This window comes from Leuciscus leuciscus (assembly GCF_965113295.1).
Source record: "Leuciscus leuciscus genome assembly, chromosome: 5".
NCBI lineage: Eukaryota > Metazoa > Chordata > Actinopteri > Cypriniformes > Leuciscidae > Leuciscus > Leuciscus leuciscus.
In genome coordinates, this window is record NC_138729.1 from 34227570 (window position 1) to 34249203 (window position 21634).

Here is a 21634-nt window from a genome sequence, read left to right on the forward strand (position 1 = left end):
GACACTATGTTTGTTTGCATTATTCCTGTCAAATAAATATATTAAAAAAAAAATATATATATATATATATTGCTTATTACACCATTAAGGTCCTTTATAGCACAGTTCAAAACATAATTATTCATGGGGAAAAAAGAGTTGCAAAAGTAGTTATATTTAGCATCAAAAAGGGTTCTGCTATTGCCAAGAGAATCGGGTACTGTTTAAAAACATTTTTCTTAAGAATGAACATACTAATGGCCATATAGACTACTAATGGATGCATGTATGTGTATTCCTATGGCAGAGGTTAGTTGTCACAGAGGCTATGCTCCTTTTTCCTAATAAGCCTACTACTTTTTAGATTATGGGAGGCACTTATGGTTTGGAGAAGTTCCACTCAAAAACACTGAAACAAATCATTTCAAATCATAAGGTTGTGCTACAAATAATCTTTATCTGTCAGTTGAGGATAACATGGTGTACCAAGAATATCTATGGCAAGAGCTCTTTTATCTTTTTTTCTTTTGTATTCCACTGTAACAGTATGAATAAAGACGACATATACTGCGCATTTGTGGTCTGCTCCCCCGATTTATGATATATCCATGAATAATTCACTGGAATGCACTAAGAATCTCTTGATCTACCCTTTTCACTTCTGATTTTATGAGCAGTGTTTACTGGAATGCTTCTAAAGCAGGAAACATAATATTATTGTCTGTCAAAATGACGGAAATCACTGAAATATTATCACTTAATATTCCAGTTAATGAAAATTTTTGATGAAGGCAACATATGTTACACAATACAGAGATATATTACTACAATGAAATGTTTTATTATTTAAATATTTTAAAATTTACTTTTAATATTTGATGGTTGAAGGGTGAGTAGAATAATATCATCTCATTGTACCCAGTTTTTGAAAATGCATATTATTGCATTCACAGAGCAAACTTTTTTCGCTTATTGTTTACAGTTTAACTAGCCTGGGAAAACCCAGACAACTTCCGGCAAATTTAGATTTGCTCTGCAAGTAGTCTGGCAAAGAGCTCATTCAAGGCCATTTCCATGCCGTGGAAATCGCGGCACCAATCAGAAATGTTGAGGCGGGCTTTACACGATGACGGTCGCTCTGATTGGTTTTAGGTCTAGCCTATCCAATTGTACCCAGAGGCATTTGAGCGACGTCCACTCAGTTGGTGAAGCGCACCAACTTTTAAATGCAGCATTATTATATTCAAATTGCAAACACATGAGGACACTCTCCATGAAAGACCCACTGGCAGATGAACATGCTACTACATTTCTCTCCGAAACGGTAGGAAATTAAATTAGATTTAATAGAGGATTTTAACTGTGACAAGATGATTGACAGGGCAGTTTACATGACGGGATGCACGCGACAGATCCGTACGATAAAGATGATGAAGTAGTATGTCCAAAAGTTGCCTACTTTTTTGCTACACATTCAAAAGTAAATACATTTTCTTCACAAAAAGAGTATACTTTTATGGCGTAGTGTAACATAGGCGAATTGGGACGCAGCATATGGCTTTACACATGACGATCGCTCTGATTGGTTTTTGGAGTTTTAGGTCTATCCAATTGCGCCGAGAGGCATTTGAGCGACGTCCGTTGGTGACGCCCCTTTGGAAATGATTTGTCCATGGAGCTTTGCCAGACCATAACTCAGTTACTACTGAGAATGGTCTGGTTTTAACCAGGCTACAGTTTAACAGAAGTTACTCCCATAATTTGAGCAGAGTCATGGGACAGAGGACAAGCCCTACTCATAAAGTCTTTTTGTCTAGCAATGTTATCTATGTTGGTTTCAAACACCTTTTTGCCACATTTATACATCTCTTTATGATTTTTTTTTGTATCAGTCATTGAGTAAATTAGAGTAAATCTAAAGGCCAGACAACTTAAGGCAATGCTCAACTATATCAGTGACCTGAAAAGTTTAACTGAAAATTTGTTCTTACGTCACATCGATTTCTCATACTCACACATAAACACAAACTTTTATCATTTGTTTCTGTTGTACAATGTTGTTATTTTATACAAATCAATAACTAAACATTTTCAAGTTCAAAACAATGGCTCATATTTAAAATTTTTAAAAATAAATAAAACAGTACAATATACCCCTTAAACTTGCAATGAAGGAGGGGCCAGAGCCAGATCTAATGAATCTCATGGAGACTTTTGGGCTCATTTGACTTGGGCCAGTACTTAATCACATAGAAATCACCCAGCACACTGTAAAAACTAAAGGAGCCTCAAATATCCTGTCGGATACTCAAGGAACTTCAAAATGTAATTTAAGTGTCTCAAAGCTCTTTCTCCTATAGTAGGGTTACTGGAGGAGCATTGACATTCTTTGAGGTTCTTGCTGGAACTTATGGGATCCTTTAAGCACTTTGTATTTAGTTCAGAGGTTCTGGAGTCACCTTTTCATAACCATGAGACCTCGAAGTGCTTTGGGGGAAAATAGAGGAACTTGAATGCGATAAAAGGGTTATTGGAAGATCTTTTAACATTTAAGTGGTTACTGGAAGATCTCTTATGTTAAAGCCAGCATCTGGAGGAACCCAATGGTTCTGTGAGGCCAGAATGAGAATATTATTATCCTATTATTATTATTATAGGCTACTTAAGTTTGATTCAGTATAGCCTACATACCCAGGTGAAAAAAGACGTACTATTAAAAATGTACTTGAGTGTGTTTTTAGTAGGCCTACAATACAAATATACTTTAATGCATTTTTAATACATTTAACAGCCTACGCCTTTTTCACCTGGGTAGCTTACATTTATTTAGTATCTATAGGCCTATTTTGTTGATTAATTTAAACCTTAAACAACAACACTAAATTATAATAATATTAATAAGAAGAATTCATTAATTATTATTGAATAAATAATAGTAATACAATAATAATTTTTACCTACTTCTTCATAAATTATTATTTGAAGAAGAAGAACTAGGAGGAGAAAAGTTTTATTCTGTCACGAAACTGCTGCTATTCCTCTGCTGTCGTCGCTTCAGTGATCCTCGCGCTACTCGCGCGCAACAAAGCTCAGCTGATCGACGTCATCGGGTGTGACGTCGATCAGCCGTTTGATCGGCCATCCGCCGTTTGATCGGCTCTCCGTTACAAGGTTTGTAAACTCGCCAAATAAATATAAATACAGAGTCTACTCACTATATATTCAAACACACACATATATATAAACTAAATTGATTATACATTACTACTTTTTTACAGTGTTTACCACTCGTTTATTGCACAGTATCTGGTATGAAGGTTTTAGCCGCGATGCTAACTACCTTGATCTAACGTAAGTTAATGAACAAATGGAAATTATTGACTTATTGTCTTAGATTGATTTAGTCATTCAATTCAACATTCTGTAAAACTGTGTCTTCAAATTGCTGAGATAGCCTAACTAATGTAGCTGATTCCTGCTGTCATCATTGGCGTTTGTTATGAATAACAAAAGCAGGTTAATATAGTTTGGTCTGTTTTTGTTTAGCCTAAATTTACTTACTACAGGTGCCCTCATTCTCTCAAATACCATTTTAAAGCCATTTACTGGTCAATAAATATTATGTTGTGAATAATCAGCTTTGTTCTTTTGTTTCCCCAGAACAACCAGTACATTTCTAAAATAATCTGAACATTTCAGAGGCAACATTGAATTACAGTAAGTTACCTGCATATGCTTTATTACTATGAACTTTCTCTGTGTGAAATTGTATTGTTTGACTGTGTACTTTTTTAATAAGTTATTCTCTGAAAATCTTCCCTCATGCTCTCAAATCTCATTCATGTTACTCAGAAAAATAATATCACAGGTTTGGAGCTAATAATGCTATGCATTTTTTATAGGCTATACCTTAATCATATGCATTTGAATATAAGACATTTGAACCCTGAATTATAACTTAAAGTTTAATCTTTTTCGACAAAAAAAAGGAAAAAGCTATTATATGACTTCAGAAGACTTACAACACAACCCATAACACATGAGTTGTGAACTCATTGACTATTTTTAGGATCTTTTCTGGGACATTTTTGGAGCTTAACTATTTTTTACATAAATTGTTGCATTGAATTGAACTAGACAAGTGTACATAAGAATAGTTTGAATGAATTACAAAAAAAATGTATGCTTGTGTTTCATGCAGTGATATTGAATGGTGACGGGTTGCATTATGCCTGAGATCTGCTTTCGGGTTCCACAGACAGAAAGTCAGACAGGTTTGGAACGTCACAAGGCTGAGGAAATTATTTAATAACTTTAATAACCTTACTAACAGTACATTTTGTACTTTGCAGGGATCTCGGTAAGCTGAAATACAAGTTTGATCAAGAATAAAAATCCTCCTGTAGACCTGAAAATCACTGAAGTGCCTGGACCATCCACCAGAAAAGAGGAAAAGCAAACAGAAAATGAAGCTGATGCACCTTTTCACTTTTCTAACTCGTTAAGTACCTCACGTGTCCCTTGTGAAGATTTTATAATTGATTGCATTTTATGTTGCAGCGAGTAAAGGTGCATCACATTTGTGAATTTCGTGAAATTACACAGGCAAAAAGACAAAATTGCTGATCGTGTGGATTCTTATTGAAATGACTGAATTCACCAGTGAACATTCACAGAACAACAGATCATTTTACTGCACCTTAACTCTGTTAAAATGGAAAATGTTTTCTGCTTGTTGTGACATAAGGAATACTGTTTCCGGGTCGAAGCCTCTACTTCTACTTTCTCTATCTTGTTTCTAGATATTGAGAATACTCAACAACCATTTATGGGAACTGTTGATTCAAGTCACACATTTAAGCTTTTCAAAAGGCATAGTGTACATTTCAGTCTCCAGTCTCACGGCATCCCAGACTTCAACATTTTATGATTCAAAATAGCTGAATAACTAACCATCTGAGATTTCGGAATAGAGATAAAGGTTAGGATCCTAATTTTCAGGAATATTACAGCACAATGAGTGTATATTAGCACTGTTTGTTGTTTGTTTTTGGCATCTGATAGAGCTTTTGGACTTGGAAACAGTGACGTCAGACTTAAGCGGACTGAAACACATGTTTTAAAATTAAGTGAAAATGGACATTTTTAATTAGTCAAAATTTAAATTTTTTACATTGATTTATTACATGGAACATGTGTTTTCCATGCATTTTGTTGAGATGTCTTTTCTTGTGTAGCCTATTGTATACACATGGTTGATTATTCATGTTACTTATGTATTTTTATACTTATACTATTTTTTGTGTGTGTGTGTATTCATTGATATTAATCTATTACTAGCTTTTTTTTTCAAGTGCATGGAAGTGTATGTATTAAAATGGATCTAAAATATGTAATAAACAATTCTTATTTTGTATTTGGTTCAGTTTGTTTATTATAATAGAAGTTAATGGTGGTAACCATAGTAACAACATGAAATTAATTTAATACAAATAAAATAAAATTGAAATTTGGTTCCTGGAGGCACCCACAGTGGTTCCACACAGTGCCTTATATAAGAGTTCCTCAGGAAACCTGTGTGGTTCCTCAGAGAACCGCCCCTTTTTAAAGGGTGCCTAGAGGATCTACAGACGGTTCCGCCGGTGTGGCAAAGTGAAGAACCCCAAAAGGTTCCTCCAGGCACCTTTTATTTTTACAGTGCTAACAACCACTGAAGACACATTAGCAACTGGATAGTAACACTATTGCAAGCACCCAGAACAAGTTTGCATGGGCATGCACCACTTACATTGACTTAGTTTGCTGTGTCAAACATTCCCCATACACCACTTAAAGGCATTAATCATAAATGGTATATTTTTTCCTGCATGGGCAATAATGATGTTTGTATGCAATAAATGTCATGGTATAAAGAAATAAAAAAAATAAAAAAATTTAATAAAAAAAAAGAAATGTATATATATATATATATATATATATATATACATTTCTTTTTTTTCTTTTCTTTTTTTTTTGTACATATATATATATTAGTACAGTTAGATAAATGTTCAATATTTACTGCCAATTAGTAGTCAAAAAAAATCTTTTTGGGTAATATTTTTTTTCCATCATGCATTCAATACTAATTGGCTTTGAGTAATAAATTGTTACGACAGAAACGAGGAAACAATGTGCAAGTAAAAGCTCTTTTATTTAGAATGAAGTAGTGATGATGATGATGATGATGAAAGTCCAAGATAATGCAGGCTGTGGCGCAGGGACTTCGATGGCCAGACGCGGTGAAGACAGAAGTGCAGGGTGCTCTGAAGTGCCGACAAAATCCTGACATCAAACGAATCCACAAGACGGAGACCGGAACACAGGAACTCAGGACGGAGACGATGAACAGGAACGGGAACGGGATCAGACACAACACAAGGACTTCATACAACGATCTGACAGGGGAGATGAGAAAGTGGTGAGTTTATATATTGTGATGAGATGGGCTGCAGCTGATGATGAGTGATTGCAGCTGGATCGCTGATCAGTGATAACAAGCCGGACACACCCACTCACACACATGTAAACAAACAAAGCACGAGACGAGAGAGAGACATTGGATCTATGAACCGTGACATAAATTACATTTGTCATTCCATGCAAAAGTGAGATGTTATTGAAGAAATTAAATCTGCTATGCTTTAAGGTCTTTACCGCATTCAAAGCCATTTCCTTAATGTTTCAAAACTTGCTTGGCATCCTATTTGCACGTTCCTGCAAATGTTGCCAAATGCCAACCGTGACGACTGCCCTGTTGTGCCCTGCAGCTCAGTCTTGTCCGAGCCAAACAGTCTACAGAAACATGTAATATATATATATATATATACTTGCTCTCTTGGTCATTTGTCCTACATGACGTGTTATATATGCCTGTGTGATGTAAGTGGCTCAAAAGGAATTCAGAGGGTGGGGTCAAACCTCGTTCAATTATGGTAAATAATCCTATAGAAAAATAAAAGGAAAAAACATATGTTTAAAAATCAAATGATATTCTGAATGTTGTCGATGTCAGTAATGGTTACAACCCTGCCTGAAACTAAATTAAAATGTAGTCACTTTTTTTCTTTATATGAGACAAAAAGTGGAGAAATATATGAGACATTCTCAGTGTATGGTAGTGGCAAGATGTTTGTAAGGGACAGTATTTTGAATGACCAGTACATAGTTGTGTATGTAAAGTATATTCAGGCCTACATTGCAATGCCCTCAGAGTGAATGAACTATGAAAGTACTGTCAGTAACGTGCCAAAACATATTAGAGAAGTATGCAGTAAGGCAGCTTGGCTTCATAGACTCTTTAACATTTAAAACACATTAAGATGACAGGTTGACAACTTCACACCTGCTGTGTTTTAAACTGTTTTGGAATAGCTCTCATTGTGTAAATAGTCTGAGTTCAGCAGCTCATTAAGGCTTCAATAAATGATAGCCACAAACAACCAACAACTATCAAGTTTCTCATCACTCACAGCCCTAAATACCTTCAGGGGATATAGTGTTTAGCTCAGAAATAAAAAGATAAAGCAGAACATGATTTACACACAGCATTTATTGTGTTTTGAGTTCTAAAAAATTTATTTGACAAATTAAAGAAAAGTGCATTCAATGTTTTAACACGTTAAATGTCAAAACTCATGGAACCGCCTATACTGTAAAAACCAAAGGAGCCTCAAATATCCTGTCGGATACTCAAGGAACTTCAAAATGTAATTTAAGTGCCTCAAAGCTCTTTCTCCTACAGTAGGGTTACTGGAGGAGCATTGACAATCTTTGAGGTTCTTGCTGGAACTTATGGGATCCTTTAAGCACTTTGTATTTAGTTCAGAGGTTCTGGAGTCACCTTTTCATTACTATGAGACCTCGAAGTGCTTTGGGGGAAAATAGAGGAACTTGAATGCGATAAAAGGGTTATTGGAAGATCTTTTGACATTTAAGTGGTTCCTGGAAGACAGGGGCGTCACTAGGCCCTTTTTAGGGGGGCCTCAGCCCCCCTAAACTTCTGCCCAGCCCCCCTAAAAAATATTTGATTAATATATTTTTTATCGCTTCAGTCCCCTTTAAAAAAACTCATTTGAAACGGCGGCAAGCTGCGTCAAGTTTCGGCTCCTCCCCTTATCTGAGTCTGCTTGGATTTAGCGCATTTTTCAATCTGCAGGGGCGCCGAGCAGAGCGAGGTGTGTCGTGAGTGCATTTATTGATAGATTGCTATGATATTACATCTGCATCGGTGCAGTTCTTTGTCATTTATGCATTGCAGTTTACATAATGTAATGTTACTGGAGCATTGGGAGCAACACGGGACGGTTCGGTTTCTCTTCCAATACCAATACGTTTCGCTGCGTTCACCTTCAGCCCTTATCAGTGTGATAGTTGTTTTTTTCTACAAAACAAAAATGAAGCGATTAACACCCATGAAAACATACTTTAGAAAACGATCATGATTTATTTTAATTTACTTTTTAAACTTTAAAACATATTATTTTGTATTTCGTTATTACATTATGCTGCCATGCACAGAAATGATTAAAGACACACATCATTGTCTGAAAGCACTAGATGGCCTTGAGAGAGAAACATCATGTGGAGTTATTTGGTTTTGTATTAATAAATATAGTTTTGTATTAAGTAATAATGAATCAGTAGAAGTGTATAGCCTACATATATTAGAGTAAGAGTAGAGTAAAGGGATTTGTGCTTTTCTTTTAAGCACTTGATTTATAGAAGTGGCAAATTGATAATTCATGTTGTTATTTTTAATAAATAGAAATAAATATAGAACAGATTAATCATATTGCCAATAGACAGGGCCGGCGCTAGCCATTTGGGTGCCCTAAGCACAAATGCTTGGTGGTGCGTGTGCGGAGCGCCGGCCCTGCCAATAGACAGTTACATTAATACACGTTTAGCTGGTTAGTTAAATGATTTGAAATTAAATAGATTTTCACGGGGTGACTTGATGAATAACCAACCGTATTGTTGATTACAAAGGCTAAAAACCTTAAAAAATAAAATAAATAATTTATATTTCATTGTAGATGGACTTAGTTACCTAGCTTTCCTGGTAGCTTTGTCTGAGAAAATGATTCATAAATCAACCTATCAGTTGACCCTATGTTTACTTTCTTCACTGACAGACAAAAATTAAAAGCCTGTATCAGTCAAAGCTCAGCTTTAGGAGGGGAAAAGACAGAGCAAGATAAAAACAAAGAGAAAAAGAGTGTGATGCTGATGAGGTGAGAAAAAAACAGCTGCCCGCACATGGTTTTAAAGCTATTGTCATCCAATTTTTTTGGCCTTCAAAACATCTTAAAATGCACATATGTAGATCAGAGAAATCAAAATTTTCTCGGGGGAGCATGCCCCCGAACCCCCCTAACTACCTCACATTCGGTACCTCAGTGATTATAAAACCGTGCCATATACATGTTACTGGATGAATGAATGAAACTACTTAATAATGAGCATTAGACCATAAACTAACCTTTTTTTTTTTCTTTTTTTTTACATCATACCCTCATTGGGGGCTGAGCCCCCCTAAAATGAAAATCCTAGAATCGCCCCTGCTGGAAGATCTCTTAAAGCCAGCATCTGGAGGAACCCAATGGTTCAGTGAGGCAAGAATGAGATTATTATTATCCTATTATTATTATTATAGGCTACTTAAGTTTGATTCAGTATACATACCCAGGTGAAAAAGATGTACTATTAAAAATGTACTTGAGTGTGTTTTTAGTAGGCCTACAATACAAATATACTTTAATGCATTTTTTATAAATTTAACAGCCTACGTCTTTTTCACCTGGGCAGCTTACATCTATTTAGTATCTATAGGCCTATTTTATTGATTAATTTAAACCTTAAACAACAACACTAAATTATAATAATATTAATAATAAGAATTCATTAATTATTATTGAATAAATAATAATAATAAAATAATAATTTTTACCTACTTCTTCATAAATTATTTGAAGAAGAAGAAGAACCAGGAGGAGAACAGTTTTATTCTGTCACGAAACTGCTGCTATTCCTCTGCTGTCGTCGCTTCAGTGATGCTCGCGCTGCTCGCGCGCAACATAACTCAGCTGATCGACGTCATCGGGTAACGGCTCCTCTCATCAAAGCTTCCGCCGTTTGTTCGGCTCTCCGTTACAAGGTTTGTAAACTCGCCAAATAAATATAAATACAGAGTCTACTCACTATATATTCAAACACACACATATATATATAAACTAAATTTATTATACATTACTACTTTTTTACAGTGTTTACCACTCGTTTATTGCACAGTATCTGGTATGAAGGTTTTAGCCGCGATGATGATCTAACGTAAGTTAATGAACAAATGGAAATTATTGACTTATTGTCTTAGATTGATTTAGCTGCTAGTCATTAAATTCAACATATTCTGTAAAACTGTGTCTTCAAATTGCTGATATAGCCTAACTAATTTAACTGATTCCTGCTTTCGTCATTGGTGTTTGTTATGAATAACAAAAGCAGGTTAATATAGTTTGGTCTGTTTTTGTTTAGCCTATCTTTACTTACTGCAGGTGCCCTCGTTCTCTCAAATACCATTTTAAAGCCATTTAATAATCAATAAATATTATGTTGTGAATAATCAGCTTTGTTCTTTTGTTTCCCCAGAACTACCAGTACATTTCTAAAATAATCTGAACATTTCAGAGGCAACATTGAATTACAGTAAGTTACTGAACTTTCTCTGTGTGAAATTGTATTGTTTGACTGTGTACTTTTTTAATCAGTTATTCTCTGAAAAGCTTCCCTCATGCTCTCAAATCTCATTCATGTTACTCAGAAAAATAATATCACAGGTTTGGAGCCAATAATGCTATGCATTTTTTATAGGCTATACCTTAACCATATGTACCGTATTTTCCGCACTATAAGGCGCACTTAAAAGCCTTTAATTTTTTCAAAAAACGACAGTGCGCCTTATAATCCGGAGCGCCTTATATATGGATCTGGCGCCTTATATTAATGTCTGTAAAACAACCGCTGACTTAAACCTTTTGTTTACTTTCGCCTGGCACCGGAGCGCGAGCCTCCGCTGACTGCGCGCGCACCTCCCCAAACAGACGAGGCATCTTGACGCAACTGTTTTGTTTTAGACTGAACACCAGACCATACAACTGATTTAGTCGTGCAAACTGGGTGCCGTTGTGATGAGATGTACTAATATCCGTCTGCTCGGGCAGATTCGGCTCAAAGTCGTGCATCTTCGGATGCGGAGGCGCGCGCGCTGTCACAATGACGTCATTTTGCCGCGCGAGCGCCTCCGCATCCGAAGATGCACGACTTTGAGCCGAATCTGCCCGAGCAGACGGATATTAGTTTTTTATTACCTTCGCGCTCATGCGGACGCGTCGAGTATAAACAAGGTTTTACAGCTCAGCCACTTGTTTTTTCATATTTTTTTGCAAGTGGTAGATCTTGGTTTACATTTGGACTTTGGATGTGATCTTAGGCTTGAAAAGGTTGGTGACCACTACATAACGCAAACCCAGTCAAACGTTTGACTGCAGTATCTTCTATTCTATGCGCCTTATAATCCGGTGCGCCCTATATATGAAAACAGTTCTAAAATAGGCCATTCATTGAAGGTGCGCCTTATAATCCGGTGCGCCTTATAGTGCGGAAAATACGGTATTTGAATATAAGACATTTGAACCCTGAATTATAATTTCAAGTTTAGTCTTTTCCGACCCAAAAAAAAAAAGAAAAAGGAAAAAGCTATTAGGCCTATATGGCTTCATAAGACTTACAACACAACCCATAACACATGAGTTGTGAACTCATTGATTATTTTTAGGATCTTTTCTGGGACATTTTTGGAGCTTAACCATTTTTACATAAATTGTTGCATGGAATTGAACTAGACAAGTGTACATAAGAATTGTTTCAAAATTCAAAATTCAAAAAAATTGTATGCTTGTGTTTCATGCAGTGATATTGAATGGTGACTGGGGTTGCATTATGCCTGAGATCTGCTTTTGGGTTCCACAGACAGAAAGTCAAACAGGTTTGGAACGTCACAAGGCTGAGGAAATTATTTAAATTTCACAACTATCACTTTAAAGGGATAGTTCACTTTGAAATTAAATTTTGGTATGTTTTAGCTTACCTCAAGGGCATCCAAGATGTAGGTGTCTTTTTTTCCGCAGTAGTTTCAATTTTGATATTTTTAGGTCAAACCGTTCTTGTCTGTCAATCATATAATGCAGGTCTATGGTCACTATCTCAAAGAGCATGCACAGAGTCCAAATCAAAACAATTCCCCATCGTCCAAATTAAACAATTCCCCATCGTGAGTACACATTGATGGCCTAAGACACGAAACGAGCTGTTCGTGTGAGAAAACGAACAGTATTTATATCGTTTTTACCTCATGAACACAGCCACGTCCAAGTGATCTGTGGGCGCGCGCGCCTCCTGCTGTGTGACGTGTGCGCAGACTGGTGCATAGATATATACACTAGATGTCGCCTTGGCTACTGCAGTTCATTGGAAAGAAACCGTAGCCAAGGCGACATCTAGTGTAGGCTATATATCTATGCACCAGTCTGCGGATACGTCACACAGCAGGATGCGCGCGCGCCCTCAAATCACTTGGACGTGGCTGTGTATAAGAGGTAAAAACGATATAAATACTGTTCGTTTTCTCACACAAACCGCTCGTTTCGTGTCTTAGGATATCAATGTGTATTTACGATGGGGAATTGTTTAATTTGGACGATGGGGAATTGTTTTAATTTGGACTTTGTGCATGCTCTTTGAGATAGTGACCATAGACCTGCATTATATGACTGACAGACAAGAACGGTTTGACCTAAAAATATCAAAATTGAAACAACTGCGAAAAAAAAAAAAAACCCTACATCTTGGATGCCCTTGAGGTAAGCTAAAACATACCAAAATTTAATTTCAAAGTGAACTATCCCTTTAATAACCTTACTAACAGTAAATTTTGTACTTTGCAGGGATCTCGGTAAGCTGAAATACAAGTTTGATCAAGAATAAAAATCCTCCTGTAGACCTGAAAATCACTGAAGTGCCTGGACCATCCACCAGAAAAGAGGAAAAACAAACAGAAAATGAAGCTGATGCACCTTTTCACTTTTCTAACTCGTTAAGTACCTCACGTGTCCCTTGTGAAGATTTTATAATTGATTGGATTTTATGTTGCTGCGAGTAAAGGTGCATCACATTTGTGAATTTCGTGAAATTACACAGGCAAAAAGGTCCATTGACCATTGTCAGCAGTGTAGCGATGTAATGTATGAAGCACCACACAAAATTGCTGATCGTGTGGATTCTTATTGAAATGACTGAATTCAACAGTGAACATTCACAGAACAACAGATAATTTTACTGCACCTTAACTCTGTTAAAATGGAAAATGTTTTCTGCTTGTTGTGACATAAGGAATACTGTTTCCGGGTCGAAGCCTCTACTTCTACTTCCTCTATCTTGTTTCATGAGAATACTCAACAACCATTTTGGGATCTGTTGATTCAAGTCACAAAAAGTTTGCAGCTGTTTGTTCGAACTCCTTATGGTCCATGTTAGCAGTTGGCATGGTCAGAAATAAATGTAGCTTTGACAGCGGAAACCAGATAGAGGAATGTGGGTGTCCGGTTTAGACGCTTTTCACGTCTCAGGACAGGAGTCTTTTGAATGGGGTCACTGCAGCCAAGTGTCATAATTCAGGACCTTGTATGGAACACGACCAATATAAGCAAACTGTGGATGTCTTGATGACTGTTTTTTCCTTCATACATGATAAACAAAGTAATCAAACATTTATGGCTTAAAGAAAATGTAGATTGAAAAGATTGTTATTTATATTGCAACCTTATGCAGCTGAATTATTCAGTTTGTGGATAATTTAAAATGTTAACTTTGATTTAAGAAGTTCGAAATGGTAACAAAGCAAAATAATTTATATGTATCAACTACACTGTAAAAATAAAAGGTGCCTGCATGGAGGAACCTTTTGGGGTTCTTCACTTTGCCACACCGGCGGAACCGTCTGTAGATCCTCTAGGCACCCTTTAAGTTCAAGTGCAATCCTTTGTCGGCACTTATCACTATCATTGCACTCAGCTGTTCTCACTTACCTTGTCAGTATTTGTGTATTTATACCCTGCCTGTTGTATCATTCATTCTGGTATCCTTGTATTGTGTCACCCGCTTCTCTGTGTTTCATGCCTGTTTATTCTCTGTGTTTTGGACTGCTATATGGATTTCGACCTTTGCTTGTTACTGGATTATGATACGGATTACCCCAATAAAACTGCACTTGGACTATTGCCGTTTCGTGTGCGTGTCGTGACAAAAGACACAAAAAAAAAAAAAAAAAAAAAAAATAGAAGTATGGCTATTATGCCGTGTATTAATATCACAAAACTGGGGTGTAATTGGAGCTTAAATAGCAACATTCTTGATCCAAATATGAGGATGTTATTTGTCTCATTGGAAACATTACTATACTGAATTGTAATACTTTAAATCCTATAATAATTCCTACACAATGTAGGCCCTATATACAACCAGTAAGGACTGAGACAAGACATAAAAATGGAAGTCCACTCCAGTAAGTAGAGTTAGATAAATATTCTAAATTGATTTCCAATTAGTACTTATATATATATATATATATATATATATATATATAATTGTCCCCCTCATGCATTCAATACTAATTGGCTTTGAGTAATTATTAATTACATTTGTTATTCCAAGCAAAAGTCGGATGTTATTGAAGAAATTAAATCTGCTATGCTTTAAGGTCTTTACCTCATTCAAAGCCATTTCCTTTATGTTTCAAAACTTGCTTGGCATCCTATTTGCACGTTCCTGCAAATGTTGCCAAATGCCAACCGTGACAACTGCCCTGTTGTGCCCTGCAGCTCAGTTTTGTCCGAGCCAAACAGTCTACAGAAACATGTAATATATATATATATATATATATATATATATATATATATATATATATATATATATATATATATATACTTGCTCTCTTGGCCATTTCTCTTACAGGACGTGTTATATGCCTGTGTAAGTGCCCTTAATAAAAAAAATAAAATAAAAAAAATCAATCCTTGTTCAATTATGGTAAATAATCCTATAAAAAAAATATAAGAAAAACATACGTTTAAAAATCAACTTCTATTATGAATGTTGTCGATGTCAGTGATGGTTCCAACACTGCCTGAAACTAATAAAAAAAATAAAAAAAAAATAATAATAATAATAATAAAATAAAAAAAAATTTACATAAAAAAACATACATACAGGGGTAATCTATTATAGTGACACATACAGTAATGTTAAAAAAAATCGCTATGATGAAGTCATATTTTTACAAACCAAGAGATGAGATTCAACTTTGTTATCTGAAAATATATTTGTTTCTTCCCTATAAAGAACAAATAGGCAAAAACTTAAGCACAACATTTTACATTCTCAACTTTAATTCTATATCCTTGTGATTATTGGTCACTTTTATTGTAACTAAATGAAAGGCAACTTAAAATAGTTAATGATTATAAATTTCAGCAAGAAAATGCTTCTATAAAATACATTCACGGGTATATTACATTTACATTAACCAGGTAGTGATATAATGATACCATAGATGTAGTTATGGTGGACATTTACTATAGTGACCACATCTTAATACAAGGTTTAATTAAGCTAAATGTAAGACATTAAGTCCATCTAAATGTAAAGGTAACAAACTCAGAATAAAAAACTTTCAGCACCAAAAACAATTACAAAAATATTGATTGTTTTCAAAAGGTTTTCCTGAACACTCTCATTATCTTCAATTGTTCGGACAAACACCTGCTATATACACTTGCAGAAATATATATTTGTCTATTGCATCATGAAGTCACTGCATGACTAGAACTAATGGATGGCAATGAATATGTCCTTTAGCAAAACACCTGATGAGCACTGACACTTTTTTGATAAAGGCAGACATCAAGTACTGTTTATGAAGCTGAAAAGAGAAAACAAAATGCTTTAACAATATGGAAAAAGATAAATCACTATTTTCAATATTGGTACTGCATATCAAACAGATCACAAGGAGGAGTGGGACTTCACATGAAGACTTTCAGAAACTGAGACAGAGCCAAAGGGTGCATCTCGCTGGACACATGTTGGATGATGTTGTGAGTTTATCCATAACTGTGGGATATTTTTCTGTAAAGAGAGTTGCATAATTAAATGTTAAATGCATTTATGTAATAAGTTCACTGATATGCGGGCATGATTAAAAGTATGTCTTTAATGGCAAGCAATAATCATATGAATTTGTTTAAAAATAAAATGATTTAAATGCAAACGGGACAGGTATCAGCAGTGTAACTGATCTGATTACGACAAAATAATCGAGTATCTGATGTCATGTGACAAGTAAGATTAGCTTTTCCACTCTTGCAAACAGAGGAAGGTTATGAGGTGTGGAGACACATCATGTATCATTGGAACATGAACAGACAGGGTCCAATTTGTAATAATTTTAAAGAATACAATGCAATTAATATAAACTTTCTGAAAGTGTGTGGGACATCCGACTACTTTCCAAGAAGGGGTGCAACTGATTTACAAATATTGCGATACATATGTACAGGAATTGAGGCAGTAGCCAATGACAGCAGTAGGAGTAAAAGCTGCAGGATTATGTACGAGTATACAAATATGTACGAGTATTGTACGAATTTGACAACTTGTTAAATCTTGTGAATTATTAAGACTCTGAGACTATGTTTGTACTGATTGGGCTATGGGTTTTGTAAGAAAAGGTTTTAAGAAACAACAAATGCTTGATAAAATGTTTGATTAAGGGTTAAAACCAACAGATACATACCATTGCGAATATTTGCCTTTGCAGCTGTCCGTCTCCTCCGTTTACTTCTCCTCATACAATAATGGGCTGACTGAGTCCGAAAGGCCCTTTTGGTCTTTTCAGCTGAAAAAAGAGAAAAGAAAATATCATTATGTATAATATATAGGATTATTTAAAGGAAAAAGTACTGATTTACCTTACACATTTTGGATTTTAATATGCATATATTAAATCACATTAAAACTTCCAATAGTGTGGTAAAAGCATGGTAAGTATTGTGATTACTGTCTTTTTACTACACTTATCACAGTAAAACTAATGTTACTGTGGTAAAAGCATGGTAAGCGTTGTGGTTACTGTGCATTTATAATAAATCACATTAAAACTTCCAATAGTGTGGTAAAAGCATGGTAAGTATTTACTGTCTTTTTACTACACTTATCACAGTAAACCTAATGTTACTGTGGTAAAAGCATGGTAAGTGTTGTTTTTACTGTGCTTCTACTACCACTTTGGAACTAATTGTACTACATTAAACCTGAAATGAATATGATTAACTGATTGGAGGCCTAGGCCTATAGCACGTCACGTGACAGACAATGTTTAATCACCCTGTTTTGAATTAGAAAGTAATGAAACGCAAAACCTCCGTGGAGATGACAGATATAATGCAGTGACTGAACATGAGCTAATCTGATTAATATCGACAAACAGAACATACATTATATCAAACATTATTACTAGGAAGAAAGCGTATTTACACTACTTACCAACATCTGGCACACGTGAACTGATTCCAAATATCGCGATGTGTTGTGTCGGAATGAGACTTCTTCAGCGCGATTTCCTACTGATAAAATTCGCGTCTGTTTTTGACGCCGCAGGTTTCCAATTGAAAGCAACGGAGTTCCAAATTAGTCACAGAGTGTCGCGAGGGGCGCCTTTGGAGCCCTCTATGTGACGCCGGGGGCTCTTGACCATGCTTCAGTTTTTGACGCCTTGGGAGTGAGAACGGGTTGATTATTATTACATTTACATTTAATCATTTAGCAGGCTTTTATCCAAGGGCGTAGGTTTGGCCTCAGCTTTGGTGGGGACATCCCCCTCCCCCTCCCCCTGGAATGAGTTTTCTATATGTAATTAAATAATGAACAAATGAATAAAATACACACGTATCATAGTATGCATTCAACACAACAAATCCATTATTATTATCTATTATTATTATCCATGATTACAGTATTCCATTAATACTAAAATTGTATCTACTATTCTATATCAAATTCTATTGATATATTCTATTCTTAAATATTAAATTCTTAGGCTACACTCACTCACAAATACATTACATAAATAGAATGTACTGTAGAAACGAAAAATGTCTCAGATCCACTGTTTATGTTGACTGCAAGATTCTAAGTTAAGGTCAGCTAATTAACATTCAGTGACTTGCTAACGTAGCATTCTATCATGATAGCGTGACTTCTATGAGTCTATCAGTGCTGCACAGCCTAATCAATACTCTTAACCTTAGTTGAAAGATTGCTGCTGCTAGGTTTAACTGTAACAACATGGTAACACATACTATCACCAATCAATACTATTTTCCACAGTAGAATCTGCATTTGAAAGCCTGGTTAGTCACTACTACTGCTAGTTTATTTGTGTGGCTAGTTATTTTGCCTACTTACACTCTGCTTTATGAAAAAGCTTCGTATGTCCCCTTTCTTCTTCTTGGGTGGCATAGCTGATCTATCTACAAAGTACAAAAAGTGGCAAAAAACGGAATATTAAAATGTTTTACTCTGGCCTTTGTATGTGGCAGAGAGACAGCCCTGGTAACTTACCGTCGGCGTCGTCGGCGCGCGCGCACACACACACACACACACACACACACACGTCTGGTTCACTATCTTTGTGGGGACTCCCCATAGACTTAATGGTTTTTATACAGTACAAACTGTATATTCTGTCCCCTTACACTAACCCTACCCCTAAACCTACCCATCACAGAACACTTTCTGCATTTTTACATTTTCAAAAAAATATAATTTAGTATGTTTATTTACCCATTCCCCTCGTGGGGACCGCTGGCTGGTCCCCACAATGGAGGTGATCTCAGGTTTTACTATCCTTGTGGGGACATTTGGTTCCCACAATGTAATATAAATCAAACGCACACACACACACACACACTCGCTGCCAGTGCAAGCACAAAAGTAGTCCCGGCCCGCGCGTGTAGCCTGTCAGATACACCGCCGCCAATCAAATTACGGCGTTTCTTGTACTGTCGTTGTTTTGGCCGTTGGAATCGATCCAAATAGAAGCGCAAAGATCCAAATAGCAGTTCAAAGGAGCTTGCTAAATATTGGTGGGGACAAATTTGTCATCTCAAAATATTGATTGGGACTAGTACCTAGCGTCCCCCCCTAAACCTACGCCCATGCTTTTATCCAAAGCGACTTACAAATGAGGAGAGCAATAGAAGCAGGTAAATTAACAATAGGACAACAATATGTAAGTGCTGTGACCCTTCCCAGTTTAGTCTGATGCAGTAGGCCTATATACGTTTATTTTTTTAAAAACGATTAAAAACAACAACAACAATAAATAATACAAATAATAATAATAACTAGATGTGAAAGTTCGTCGAGACAAACTTTAAGTTGGCTTGGAAAAGTTTGAGCGAGAAGTTTAAAGTAGTTTGAAGTATTACATTATTACTTGATTTTATCTTTCTCGACCCTTTTATAACAATAAAATATTGTTAGATATTAGAAATATTAGATAGAATGGAAAATTAGTCTGGATGGATTAAAGAAACCAGGAAAGAAAGAAAGAAAGAAAGAAAGAAAGAAAGAAAGAAAGAAAGAAAGAAAGAAAGAAAGAAAGAAAGAAAGAAAGAAAGAAAGAAAGATTTAAAATCTTGAAGTTTAAAGTATTGTATAGATAGATAGATAAGTTAGAAAGAAAGATAATTTATGAAGAAAGAAAGAAAGAAAGAAAGAAAGAAAGAAAGAAAGAGAGAATGATTAAAAAGACAGATAGATAGATTGATAAGTTAGAAAGAAAGATATTTTACAGTTTTTTTTTATTCGCTTTGGTACTATTTTCACAAGATAGGTGTACATTTTCCAAACTCTTAGTGCTAATATCACAACAGATCATCAAAAGTGCACTTTTTTCAAACATTTCAGCATGTTTTCAATTGTGTTAGTACAATACTCAAAATCACAAAGTATCCTTTTCACAACACAAAATAAGTGTTTCATCTACATACACTGAAAAAAGATTTTCATTCATCCAATTAAAAAACATTTAGGGTAATGGTTCACATCTATATTTTATAACTTGAGCCAATGAAAAATAAATAACTTGCCCTTACCAATATTTTCTATGTCTATGAAAACTATTTTATAAAACTTGGCACAAAGCATATTTTTCTTGTTGAAAAAAAATCAATTAATTTAAATTCTATTTTTGATCTAAACAAAAATTTATAGATTTAATCAAAACAAAAATTCTCATTTAATAAATATGAATTAGAAATTATTTGTTTTCTCCAATTAAATAGATATTGATTTAATAATACAATTATTTCTCATTTTTAAAAATACAAGTTAATAGAAATTATTTATTTTAAACAAACAAAAAGATATGGATTCAATAAAACATATTTCCCATTAAGGAACATTAATTAATCTTGTCCAAAATCAAATAAAAAAGACACATAATTTTCATTAAATCGATATTTATTAAATTATTATATACATTACTTCCACACATCCACAATTTCGTGTCAGATTTTCAACTTTTTCAACATTTGCGACAGACAGCAAGTCCCTCAGAACCTCTTGACCCTCAAGTATGATTCCAATGTTTGTGGGTATACAGCTTGTGCATCTCTGATGACAAAGATTTCCATGGTTTCTGCTGAAGAGTTTTTTCAGCCTCTTCCTTCTCCAACACCTGGAAAAGAATTTAGGAAGGAGAAAAGAAAAAGAAAAAAAGAATAAGGAATCAATACAGCTTGGGTTTCCCCCCAAATTAGTTTACATAATACTAATACTTCTAACTAATTATAAAATTTACTCCAATTTGTTGTTGACATAAGTTGCACAAACTTTCCAGCACATGGGACTCTGATTTTAGCTGAAAGTAATTGTTTCTATATTTGAAATTAGCCTTCAGACTGTTATCAGACATATACAGTATCTGAACATAGTCTGATGGCTAATTTTGAAGTGGACAGCCATATCTAGCATTTTCACATCTCTAAAGTAATCTGGCCTTACCAGGAAATCTTTGTTGAGGTCCTCCACTGTTTCTCCCATATAAAGGATGAGATATTTAAAGGTGAACTAAGTATCTTTTTTTACCTTAACTGAACAGCTTCGGAGTCATTGGAATGGTTATATTACTTATTTCGGGTTGAATGGTGGTCGTTTCGCACCCCCCTGGTGCCCGTGAGCGGAAAATACGCACTTGCAACTTTGAGCCGGCGGGCCGCCGGCCGCCGCGTCAGGAAGTCTCGTGTGATATCAGGTCTCGCGATGTAAACAATTGCTTTACGGCCAAAAGAAATCTGCTAAAATGCTGTCATTATTGCGCTCCCTCACGCTGTCCGAACCCGAATGAAGAAGACGTTTTAAAGAACGTCCCATCTGCTTTGATGTCGTTGATTATAGCCTCTGGTGTCTGAGAATCAACAACGAGTTTTTACGACAG

General features: G+C 35.4%; 2 long non-coding RNA genes across 2 annotated transcripts; both read left to right on the plus strand.

Annotated features, from left to right (window-relative positions):
* The first annotated feature begins 3160 nt into the window (after nucleotides 1-3160).
* LOC309499445 lies at nucleotides 3161-5395 on the plus strand. The gene is made up of 2 exons (XR_014206258.1): nucleotides 3161-3330; nucleotides 3640-5395. It is a non-coding gene; the product is annotated as an uncharacterized lncRNA (long non-coding RNA).
* Nucleotides 5396-10021: 4626 nt separating this feature from the next.
* LOC309499442 lies at nucleotides 10022-13556 on the plus strand. The gene is made up of 3 exons (XR_014206256.1): nucleotides 10022-10725; nucleotides 11990-12064; nucleotides 13023-13556. It is a non-coding gene; the product is annotated as an uncharacterized lncRNA (long non-coding RNA).
* Nucleotides 13557-21634: the final 8078 nt, after the last annotated feature.